The sequence below is a fragment of the Patella vulgata genome, chromosome 9 (assembly GCF_932274485.2).
Source record: "Patella vulgata chromosome 9, xgPatVulg1.2, whole genome shotgun sequence".
Classification (NCBI taxonomy): Eukaryota; Metazoa; Mollusca; class Gastropoda; family Patellidae; genus Patella; species Patella vulgata.
The window spans coordinates 23,365,284-23,378,415 of NC_065887.2; the positions used below are offsets into that span (position 1 = coordinate 23,365,284).

Genomic DNA, 13,132 nt, shown 5'->3' on the forward strand with positions numbered 1-13,132 from the left:
GTTGTCCCGGTAGTACTGGCCTGTAACACGCCCTGCAACAACATGTAAAGCCGTTCTTCCAGCAACAGTGATGCCTCCCCACACCATAACAGAACCACCCCCAAATCGATCATGTCTGATGACGTTTACGTCTTGGAAGCGCTCGTTTCGACGACGCCACACCCTCTTACGTCTGTCCAAAAAATCAACAGTGAACCTTGACTCATCTGAAAACATCACATTGTTCCAGCGTCGATTATCCCAGTGTTGACGATCCCTACACCAACGACGTCTTGCCTGAATGTGATGATCTCTCAAACAAGGGATCACGCGAGGACGTCGGGCGCGAAGGTGACCCCTATGCAGTCGATTCCGAATCGTCTGGCCACTCACTCTCACACCAGTGTCTGTTTGAAGACGAGCGCTGATCTGATTTGCTGTGATGACACGATTTCTCAAGGCCAAGGTACGGATAAATCGATCCTGGGCTTGAGGTGTCGCCCTTGGTCGACCTGAGCGTGGTCTGTCCTGTACAGATTGTGTATCACGGTATCTGGACCATAGCCTGCTTATGACAGACTGAGAAACATTCATCGTCCGCGCCACAACCGCCTGTGTTGTGCCGATCTGTAGCATGCCAAGGGCACGTAACCTTTCATTTTGGGTAAGCCGACGCATATCAAAATTTGTTTTCTGGTCACTAAAACAATTAAACTGATGTTTCCACCCTGGAATTCAATGCCACAATGACTGTAACATTCAAAGTCAGAGTCGTGCAAATCTTGGGTTAGAGACCCCCATGATGATTCCAAGCATCACCTGCATTCCATGCGGTAGCTATTGGTGCGTTTGGGCGTCACATGTAACTGGAAATGTTTCTTCTGTTAGGTTCTATAGTGACTTTTTTCGTAGTCATTTGCATATTTTAGTATTATGCCCCAAAAATCAAATATCCCCTACTTTTTTTGAATAGTATATAATTTTCTTTGCTTGTCGCAGGAATTAAAAGTAAAATTGTTTTCTTCTCGATCGTCAGGTCCCGATTTTATACTGTCACGTGATTGGTTGTACATGCGTGTACTCAGCGTTGGGTACTTCGACGAGACGGGGCACAGTAGTAATAATTATGTCTTACGAAAAATTGCGTACGAGGGGCGGCCGTTTTGTCAGGCAGTTTTCGTCTGATTGTCACGTAATTCGAACTCAAGCGTCATTACAGTGTAACGGTGATATATTTAAACGTTTTTCGAAATCGGATAATAATTGTGACCTCTAGAGGGACCACAAGCTAAAAACGCGATTTTTCGTACAATCAGAGGCTATATTTCAGGAGGTTACGATCCGATATGCGCAAATATCGAAAGGAACCAAGCTCTTTGGGTTATAAACATGCATTTCAATTTTCATCAAAATCAAATAACAATTGTGACCTCTAGAGTGTCCACAAGCTAAAAACGTGATTTTTCGTACAATCAGGGGTCATGGTATGGTCCGAGATCTTTGGGAGATAGACCTATATTTTAAGTTTCGTCAAAGTCGAATAAAAATTGTGACCTGCAGAGTGTCTACAAACAAATTGTCGATGGACGGACAGGGGCGACGACAATATACGTCTACATGAAAATGTGGGCATATAAAAACAAACTCCCGGTTACGCATGGGCAATGGAACTTTTCGTCAAACATTGACATTGAAGACTAGGTTTTCTGTGACCGAGACTAGAATGAAAGAAAATTTGTTTTCCCTCGATCGTCAGATCCCGATGTTATACTGTGTCACGTGATTGGTTGCACGTGCGTGCGCACATAGTAGTTATTATATCTGACAAAACATTCGCTTCGTTATAAAATCAGTTCCAATAAATTGTTGAACAAAATTGTGTAAGGGGTAACTGTGTGTGTATAGTTGTATTGTATTTATGTATAAAGTTGTTGTGTATGGTATATAGTCGTAGTGCCTTGTCGTTCACAACAAATTGAACGATATGTATTCTGTATATTGTGTTTTGTTTTGTGTTCCCCGGTGCAGTCGGACCTGGGGGTCAGGAGAAAGTGTATTCCCTTCTTTTGTATCAATATCCAAAGGTGTCAATCGCGTCCGTGGTTTTATTCCGATATATTAAGTTGCTCACCAAACAGAGGCGGATCAGGGCGGCATTAGATATTTTGGTAGGTTCCATGGGGTGTGTGTATTCGGATATGTTTATATAAGGATGCTAGGCACCTTGAGTGCAGTCTATTTTGGGATTTCCTTGTCAAGATTATCACGATTGTTCCACTAAACTTGAAGAAGAGAATCCCTAGCCGAACAACTTTTATAAGTCGTTATTACCTCAAACCCCGAAAACTTAAATGTAAACCGTCACATTACTTCTGGTGGGAGTGTTTTATCTACAACTACATACATGATGGATTTATTGACGACAAGGTGGTTCAAAAACAAATCATGCTATTAAAGACGTCATATTTAAGTACATAAATGGATACCAGGCATTATTTGTCTTTATTATTTTCTGTTTGTATATATTGTTTAACGGAACAAATATGAACTTGACGATTTACTCATAATATGCATTCGGGTAATGTTTTCTGCTGTTGATGGCCGTCCAGGACGTGGGCCACCGACAAAACTCTCTCTCTGCCACGCTTAAATTCCACAGCCCACTAATTTACTGTGGAAAAGGAAGGGGAGTCATCCCCTATAGTGGAGACCATGTCGCCATGTATCTGCGTTAGGTTTAATCCTATCAGGTGACAGCCCTATAGCAGGTTTTGGTCATTTCTGGTAATTTCAATGATTACGAAGACAATAATACAACTGCAGATGTCGTTCTTATGCCTATGGTTCATTCATTGACTGTACTTGTTGGTGGCAAAAGTTTGTTTCAACCTGCTAGCCTGGAGGTCGGGTGTTCGATCCCTGCATTGGCCGAGAAAGTTCATCCAGATTTTCTGGCGTTGTTTCCCCTTGTCAGTGATGCAGGACAGAGGGCCTGACAAGGACAGCTGTCTAGTCGTTCGGATGGGACGAAAACCCGAGGTCCCGTGTACTAATTGGCGTGCATGTACAAGATCCCTTGGCAGTTGGAGTTCAATATAAGAGTAGGCCGTAGCGCCGCTGCCCAGTCACAATTTCCCTCATGTCCGTCTTCATTAGCACAGTTTAGGAGCAAAACAGTAGGACGTTAAACCCCATTTCATTTCATTTTGTTTCAACCTTAATTGATCTATCCTTTTCAAGTTTGTATAACTATTTACATGTCGCAGGTCACGTGACGGCCACTCTAGTCTATTTATATATTTCTTTGTAGCAATGCGCCATTTTGCGTTCCACATTTTGACGTTACGTTTCTGTGCGATATCATGAATCTTAACCCCGATGCGTTTTTGGCTATCCTGGACTATTTGGCAAATCTCGAATACGATCTTTGAATTTCAACAAAACTCATATTTATATTATCAGAAAATAAATAATTTTGTTTTTTTTCTTGAGAAAAATGCCCAATTCTGGAAAAACAAAATTTTCTGAAGTCAGACATGGTCAACACGGAACGAAAATTCCAAGAATATAATAAGTTAAAAAAGAGGTCAAGGATATTTTAAAGTTCATTAGGTAATATATTCGGCAATTGTTAGAATTTTATTCTGTTCAGTAATGTCAATGTATTCTTGTTGTAGTTTAAAAACATACTGAAATTACGAACACAGAGTTTATTTTAGTGAGGATCCAGAGGAATTGGTGTTATTCAGTAAACCTTAAATTCTGATACCTTTGATCCAAAATGACATTCAAATTTAAAGGCCATAATACAAAGTGACAAAAAGTAATTTAATACTATATAATTATGGACTTTCAGGGTATGCCTAAGTCGCGATGTTAATTTCATGCTAGCATTGTATTAGCATAAATTCATGGCGATTCTATTTCTTACATTGGGTGTATAAAGTTACTAAGTCCTATCGCTTTTACTGGACTTATCGTGGAGAAACAGAGACTAGATTAGATTAGGAATACTCCTGGCTTGAGTTGAATGATAATATTATATATGTAGGCCAACTCTTCGACAGAATTACCAAAAAATAGTCAATGCAGACAAAAGCTCGCTTGAATTCGTATACAGCCCAGATACTGCAAATTTAAATTTGAGTGAAAGACTTACATGTCTTAGTTATCTTAGAATTTAGCTTTTTCAGTAATATCTTTAATGAAAACAAAGTATAAAATAACGAATTGTAGGTCGATCTAGATTCTAACAGTCAGGATCTGAAAGTTTAAACATCTGTGTTGTTTACCTATCTGTAATTCTGTCATGGAATGTCCAATGTTCGGTCACTCTGACCTAAGATAGAAGTCTCGGTGAGCAAGGCGCTGGCCCAATAAAAGGCAGATCTTGGGTTCGATCCCGGTGTTGGACAAGAAACTTACTCGGGATTTTCCAGCGTGGTTTCTCCCTGTAAGTGATGCAAGGAACAGGGTCTAGTCGGGTGAAATCCAGTGTACACAACAGAACCCTTGACGTATGCGAAGTTACTTTGCAATCGTTACTGCTCTCATTTGTGTTCATTTTAAATTATTTTGATCAGTCATATTTTTAGATATTCATCTTGAGAAAATGTTTTAAAAAATTGCTGCTTAAATCTGAAGTGACGGTAATGAAATGAAATGGGGTTTAACGTCCTACTGTTCTGCTCCTAACCTGGGCTAATGAAGACGGGCATACGCCATACAGTGTGCTATGAGGGAAATTTTGCCCGGTCAGCGGCACTACGGCCTACTCTTATATCGAATTCCAACTGCCAAGGGATCTTTTACGTGCACGCCAATGTGTACACGGGACCTCGGTTTTTCGTCCCATCCGAACGACTAGACAGCTTTCCTTGTCAGCCCCTCCGTCCTGCATCACTGACAAGGGAGAACCACGCCGGAAAATCTGGATGAACTTTCTCGGCCAATGCAGGGATCGAACACCCGACCTCCAGGCTAGCGAGCTAGCGTCCTACCCACTTAGCCACGTGATCCCCATGAAGTGACGGTACTAAAGATCAATCTGAAACGAGATGTCATATAATCGCCACCCAAGCCATCCTTGATAATGACTGTCTCTTGTTCTGTTAAGGTTAAGTTTAATATTATGGTCTAAACATTAAGATCACGGTGCTACTTGATTCTGTAAAAGGTGAGTTCAATATGGTGGTCTAAACGTTTAGGACACCATGTGAGGGATAAGTTCAATATTATGGTCTAAATGTTAAGATCACATTGCTACCCGATACTGACTGTCCTTTCTTCTGTAAAGGGTAAGTTCACTATGATGGTCTAAACTTTGCTGCCTTTGCTCTGTAAAGGGTACGTTCAGTATTATGGCCTTAACGTTAAAATCACGATGCTACTTTCGAATCTTCTACCTTTTGACTGATAAGTGTTTTAACAATAGAGTTTTCAAGTTGCAAATATGACCTAAAATGTGATTCTGGTACTACTTTTTACTAATTATTTTCCATTTCTTCGATATTGCACTCCAGCCCTCCCCCAACAATTTATAAAATTCAGTTACGTTTTTAAAAGTCAAGACTTTTAATATCAGTGAAAACATTGATCAAATAATCCAGATGATGAAAACATTATTCACATTTTTAAATCTATTGACGTAGAATTTAATGCATTTGTTGTTTTACAGGGTTAATCAATGTCAATGGTCTACAATAACTGTTGAACAATATGCAAAATGAAATGAAATGAAATGGGGTTTAACGTCCTACTGTTTTGCTCCTAAACTTGGCTAATGAAAACGGGCATACGCCATACAGTGTGCTATGAGGGACATTTTGCCCGGGCAGCGGCGCTACGGCCAACTCTTATATCGAATTCCAACTGTCAAGGGATCTTTTACGTGCACGCCAATATTCTAGAAATTTAGAAATTTAGTTTAAGAAGATAAAACTAACCATGAAGAATAATTTTAAGATGTCCATGTACTGATCAAGCTTCATTTACTAGGATGAGTAGTTTAAGACTATATTTTATATTCTTTCTTGGTTTCCTTTTCAAATTCAAATCCTTGGTTAGCCACTTCCATCTTGGTTAAATGAAATAAATAGTTGAACGAAAATATATTGTTGTCTATAATTTGTTTAATGAAATTACGGGTTGTAAGAATTGATTTAATCACTGCTACCCTCGCCGAGAAGGGGAAATCTTATGATCGAAAGGACGTTTACATCTAACATGCTTATTAGAATGTGTAATATATGCGATATATGCAAACGATCTCGCTAGCTGTGCCTTTGACACCTCGAGGTCGCACGGGCTGGTACTCGTCCAAATCAAAGCCTCAAATTTCTTAAGGAAAATCTTTTGTAAGTGAACATAGTTTTCATGTAATTTGACTTTTTGTTTAGTTGGTCTACATGTACGTCTTGATAAATTAAATCAGTTCAAAACTAAACGCCTCTTTTCAATAACTCTTTCTTTAGAAGCTAAAATATTATTTGATGCGTTTGGCCGCAAAGCATTACGATAGATCGGTTCGGACTGACAAACTTTCAAAATAAATCGCCAAAATTGAATTACTCTGTTTATGTTGCTAGAAATGTATCATGCAAAATACAAATTTCATGTCCTATAATTTCCTATATATAGTTGTTAAACAGCATGGCCCTCTCATTGCCCTCAAAATGTGAAACCCGAATGCAGACACCTGATTAAGTATCTTTGTGCAGTGATCCAAGATAAAGTTGACCCCGTTCTCGACACTATAACGCAGGCCACGAATAATTCATAACATCTGCACATGAACAAGTCTGGGTGCGCAGAATGTTGACTGGAGAACAAAAACGTCAAGAGAGTCATGGTTAGTCAATAGCTTCTCGGTGATCATCGGGGAATTCCGCGTGCTTTCTTGGGTCATACCTGGGTTGATTCCTTTTGACCCTTAGACAAATAGTCAAAGTATGCAGTGGAAGCACATGACGTCACCATTAACCAACACCCAAAAATTTCAAGAGGGAAATAGAGAGATAAATGGGGTTTAACGCCCACTCGACACAAAGTAGGTCATTTCGGGACTAACATATAGTTCAATTTTATTTCAATAATTCGTAGGGGTCTTTAGCAGTGGGAGGAAACCGGAGGACCCGGAGAAAACCCACGAGGTATTTCAAAAGAACGTCTTACAGTTGCAAAATGAAAAGACGGGTTATCCTTCTATATAACTGACTGAAGTGGCGAGTGGGAATTTGCCCGTGTATATGTTATCAGTCGTCACTTCAGTCAGCTATATAGAAGGATAACTCGTGTTTTCTTATTGCTTTCGTCACTTCCGCTTTACAATAATATCTGGAACGTGTTTAACCAGTTCTGTCACATATGTGATAATGACTGACACCAATATTGTCCTTTAACAGGATCTATTAAATCGACTAGATCATTACTGTGTATTTTCTCTACAGAGTAAAGACATGAATATTTAACGTCTGACATTATGTAGAACAAGATGTAATTGTAATGTTGGAGAGTTTTGGTTCACGCGGGTATGCATTTGAACTTGTGATATTGCAACATTTAAACGAACTTGATAACAAATAAGCTGAAGCTTTTTGCTTTGTTTTTCAATAAAAAAAAGAGATGGCACTTGGAATAGTTGTTGCCATATTGTTGCTAATATTACTAGTCAAGGGAAAGTCGAGTAGACCATCTCAAAGGGGGAATATCCTAAAGATGAGTTGACACATTTATTCATAGAGAAAGCGATCGGCTGTCCTATTTAGTACGATTATTGGATACAGTCTTTCAGCTAGAATTCTGCGTACGTTCGCATGCACTCAGACAATGATGTGCAAAATTAGGTGTGAATTTTAGCGGGGTAACTAAACATATCAACGACTGTAAACACATATTATGAAGATCCTTGTGGCAAAGGACCAAATAAATCGACATGTCAGGCTTCAAATGGCTATGCTGGAGTATTGTACGATTTGGTTAATTTACGCTTTTGACAATCTTGCAATATTTGAGGTAGTCAGAAACGATTGCAGGCATACGCGAAAAATAATAAGAATCATTGAGACGATCTATACCCCCATATCTTGCCAAAGGAGAATCTTGATTAAGCTATAGAAAAGTCTTTATAAGAATTATCGGTACAACTATTCAAAATAGTTTAACCAAAGAACGTAGTGTTGTGCTAATAGACCGATCACACACAAATGTTGGCATATAATTAAGAAATACAGAAAGGTAAAATACTGATATTGCACCATGGTCGCCAGACGAGCCATTAGGAACGTACCGACGCACCCCCACCCCTCCCACTTGTAAACTTTGTATTTTCTCTTATGCGGGGGGCATAAAATGATTACATATCTGGCTCTTTAAAAAGCTTTCCCAGGGGCTCAATGTAAGGGGAAAAGCGGAGTAGGGGCGAGCTTGCAACACTCGTCAGAACCCCAGCTAGTTTACTTGCGGCCTTCCAACCTATGTTTGTTTGGTTGAGCGTTACAAGATATTGCACCCTTTTTGAGAACGTCCAACCACGCCTCGGATCGTGACCAACAACTTCTACAGACAGTTCAAGAGTCATTGACCACAAGTTCTTACACAGTACAATTAAAAGGCGTTCAGTACGTAGTCAGATAAGGAAGAGTACACCATGATTTTGGAAAATAACCTACTGCGTCTAAAGACATACACTTCAACCCTTCCCAAAATTTAACTAATAATATTGTAGATACTAGTAGTACTACATGACGTATAGATCTTTTTATTTTTGGAAAACGGAACGTTACATATACACAAAGGTCATGTTTCAACAATATTAATATTATCATTTAATAAAAAGCGTTAATACGTCATGGCGACGTTGGTTATATTTACTTAATATTTACAGATCAATGTTTTGAGCTGGGATTTGAAATAACCCACTCTTGTTAGTTGTTTCATTGGCTTTGGTAATGTCTGGTTTATAAACGAGCATTTCTTAGATGTTTTACTGTCTCAGAGATTTCTGCTGGTAGTATAGGGTCTAACACGACCGGGGCTAGTAAATTCAGAACTAAATTACCTTGCACTATCAAACAAGTAAAACGGACTACCACTAGAAAGACGAAAGAGTTCATAATTCACTGTAAACACAAGACCAAAACAAGGATTACTCAACAAAGAAATATACTATAAGAAACAAAAGACACACGAGTTCAAAATGGACTATAAGACAGAAGACACACACGATGGCTTAAGATGGACTGTAAGACACAATGCCCAAGGTTTTAAAATGGAATGTAAGACACAAGAAAGACAAAAGTGGACTGTAGAAAGAAGACGTAAGGACCCAGCATAAACTGTAGACATAAGACATAAAAAAAGGTATTAAGATGTCGAAAGCAACATAATTGAAACAATTAACATAGAATCCAAATTTACTCCCCGGATTCAAAATCTACTTAAGCTTCAAATATTCGTCTTTAATATATACCGAAAGTCAAAAGAGAATCCCGGTGAAAATATTGTGGAAAGGATTCCCAACAAAGCTAGAAAGGTTACCAAGGTACAGTTCTTCGAATGTACTGACATCATTTCAACATATTTGACTTTGGTGATCCTTATCATCACCGATGTAATCGTGCAGTTGAAAAACATTACGAAAGTACCTTAATACAACAGATCTAAATGAGTCATCAAATTCAGTCCACAAGAGATGGAATATCTCGCACATTCCCCGAAGTGAATACAATCTCGACTTTGAAAGCACTACACACTTTAGAAATAACACCATTCATTTATTACCAGTGTATTTTAGAAATATTAATTCTGCACCAACCCGTCAAGAGAATTTTTTCCCAGAAAGTGGAGTTTCCACCTACTGTTCGTCTAATTCCATTTGTCAAGGGTCTTTTATGTGCTCGCCCACGAGTACATGGTTCTGCTATTTTCCACTAACAAGGGGAATACGTAGACTTTGTGGGTGTGGCTGGACCTACACAGGTATTAAGTGCAGAGCTATTTCTTATAATGACAGTCTAATGTAATTATACCTTACATATTACGAAGGACATCTACAGCTACAAGTGGTTTTTTGGTCGTTCAAAGGAACTTTCAAATTATCGCCCATCCGTCCCGCCCCGCCCCACCGTCTTTGCACGAATACTTTAGGAATGGTTAGAGCTGACGGGGATGTTTATCTATTTAGACCACTTTACTAGACAATATTAATAAAAAAGACAAAAATACATCAAAAATGCAACTTATGTTCAGCAAAATAAGATGTTGCTCAATTAAATGAAGAAAAAAAACAATACTAAAGGTACAAAATACAATATTTTCTGATAAATGCGCACAGGTGTGGTACCCTGCCTATGTCACGAATTCCATCACAAGCACGTACATGACACAGCATGAAAAATGTTGTAGTGTTTTTGATTATAAATTTCCAGACTGAAAGACCTTCAATGGGACCAGTGACAGGTGTCCATTATCTTTGAATTTAGTTTTATCCGTTTTCTTATCTTTAAAGAAAAAAATATAAAAGAAGGATTGTGGGCTAATCTAGTTACTGAAGTTTCTGACAGTCAGGTATGTACATGTAAGCTCTATAAAAAAATCTGGAAATTTAAACATCTGTCTTGTTTACCTATCTGTAATATACATTTTTTTTAAGTAAATTGTCACGAGCTGATATACCGACTAAATATTAATTGTCTTGTCTTAACACAATAGTTGGAATCAATGTGATGTAAATAATTTTATTGTACGATATTTAAAATAGTAAAATCTATTTGAAATGCAAATGTTTGGAAAATAAGTTATCAGGCAGCCATTGAGATGGATGGAACCTGTGGGGAAATTAAAATGTATCAAAAACTGTCCGTCGGTATTCCCCTTGATAGAGAAAGAGCAAGACACGATAATTAATTATTTGTGAAACCAGAAGACACAGGCTAAATTTCATAATCTGCCAACCTCTAAAATTACCTAAACAAGAGTTAGAGTGTAGGGTATAAAACATGGTGGTTAGATTCACAAACCACTTTATTTACAATATATTTATACCCTTTATTATTTTAGATATCAAAATGAAAGTAGCTATCGTCCTCCTTGTTCTCTTGCCATTGGCTTTCTGCAACCCAATATCTGATCTACTCCACACATTACAAAAGGGTAAGGTTATTCATCTGAACTGTCCATTTTCATTTTATTTACCAAATTAAATGAGATTTAGGCCAGCAAAAGGCTAATTATAGTTCTGCAAACAAAAGTATCCGTCAACAGATAATCAGCGATAAAAGGTCACTGAATGCTATACCTGGCTTTATCGCAGTACCAAATCGTAGTTTATCCACCATTTTTGCGGGAAGTTGCGGTACACGTTAAGTTAATTTACAATACGTTAGTGCTCCAATTTGTGTTCATTTTAAATTATTTTGATCATTCATGTTTTCAGATATTCATCTTGATGTAATCAAGGAAAATGTTAACAAAATTGCTGCTCAAATCGGAAGTGACGGTACTGAAGCTCAATGTGAAACCGAATGTCATAAAATCGCCACCCAAGCCATCCTTGATTCTGGCTGTGCTTTCTTCTGTAAAGGGTAAGTTGAATATTATGGTCTAAATGTTAAGATGGTGCTACTTGATTCTGTCTGTGCATTCTTCTGTAAAGGCTAAGTTTAATGCTACGGTTTAAACGTTAAGATCACGATTCTACTTTCGAATCTCCTAGTTGCTGTCTGATAAGTGATTTAACAATAGCATTTTTTCAGGTGGCAAATATGACCTATAATGTGATTCCGGTTCTAATTTCATAAATGATTTGAAAGAAACATTAACTGTTCCCCCCCCCCCCACCCAAGAAAAAATAAATATTACGTAATAAAGTCAGTCAAGACTTTTTAATACCAGCTGAAACATTGATCAAAGAATCCAGATGATGAAAACATTCATATTTTTAAATCTATTTTGACGTAATTGATGCGTTTGTTGTTTTACGAGTTAATCAGTTTTCTACCATAAATGTTGAATATCCATACTTTGTTCTTTGTTCATTAGAAATTTAGTTATAAATCTAACCATGAAGAATAATTTTAAGATGTCCATGTACTGATCAAGCTTCATTTACTAGGATGAGTAGTTTGTTTTAAAAAACTATATTTTATATTCTTTCTTGGTTTCCTTTTCAGATTTCAATCCTTGGTTGGCCACTTCCATCTTGGTTAAATGAAATAAATAGTTGAACGAAAATATATTGTGGTTGTGTATAATTTGTTTAATGAAATAAATAGTTGAAAGAAAATACATTGTTGTGTACATTTGTTTTAAAAAAAGGTGGCTAAGTGGGTATTCGCCGACTCGCTAGCCTAGAGTCGCGTGTTTGATCCCTGCATTGGCCAAGAAAGTTCATCGGGATTTTCCGGCGTGGATTTCCGTTGTCAGTGGTGCAGAACGGAAGGCCTGACTGATGTCTCGTGTATACATTGACGTGCACGTCGGTCCCAAAATAAGTACAGTCACTGCAGTCGGTCTCAAAATTATGCATACGTCACACAAAACTATATAGTATAAAATAACCATGTCTGCTTGTCATGTTTGTAAAAATGTTTTGCACTCTTATTCTGTTGTATGTTGTTCTAAGAAATGTTTATCCCATGATAAAAAAAATAGTCGGTCTCAAAAAAAGTGCTCACCGCAGTCGGTCTCAGACTAAATGAATTAATGAGGTAAACAAACAATGCCATAATAGAAGGGAATAATTTTGTGTGAATCCGTGCACCTAAATTGCTATGATAACCTAGTCAGCTTGTCACAAAACAGGCGAAATTGACAGATATGCCTCAAGATTCTGTCCCATTTCTTATCCTCTCAAGGAGAATTTGCCGTGACATTGACAAAACTTTTCAGTCCCAGTCCCAAAAAATTAATAGATCGATTACATATCTGAAATTTTTTCGCGCTGGCGTCGCTCGATTCCATTATAACATCATTCTTCCACTCCACTGTTGTCTTATACTGTCTCAGCACTATCATATTCGCAGTTATAGTGAACTGTCCAGTTATTGGTAGTACCACTGGTGCGTGGGTCGTCAGACTGTACAAATGTTATGTCAATTCTTGCAAAACAGGCGGAATTGACAGGGGCAGATCTCGAGATTCTGTCCCATTGACT

The 13,132-nt window shown here is 38.0% G+C and overlaps 1 long non-coding RNA gene across 1 annotated transcript; it reads left to right on the forward strand.

Annotated features, from left to right (window-relative positions):
* Positions 1-10,501: 10,501 nt before the first annotated feature.
* LOC126832260 (uncharacterized) lies at positions 10,502-12,262 on the forward strand. The gene is made up of 4 exons (XR_007684628.2): positions 10,502-10,545; positions 11,038-11,130; positions 11,414-11,561; positions 12,150-12,262. It is a non-coding gene; the product is annotated as an uncharacterized LOC126832260 (long non-coding RNA).
* The last annotated feature ends 870 nt before the right edge of the window (positions 12,263-13,132 follow it).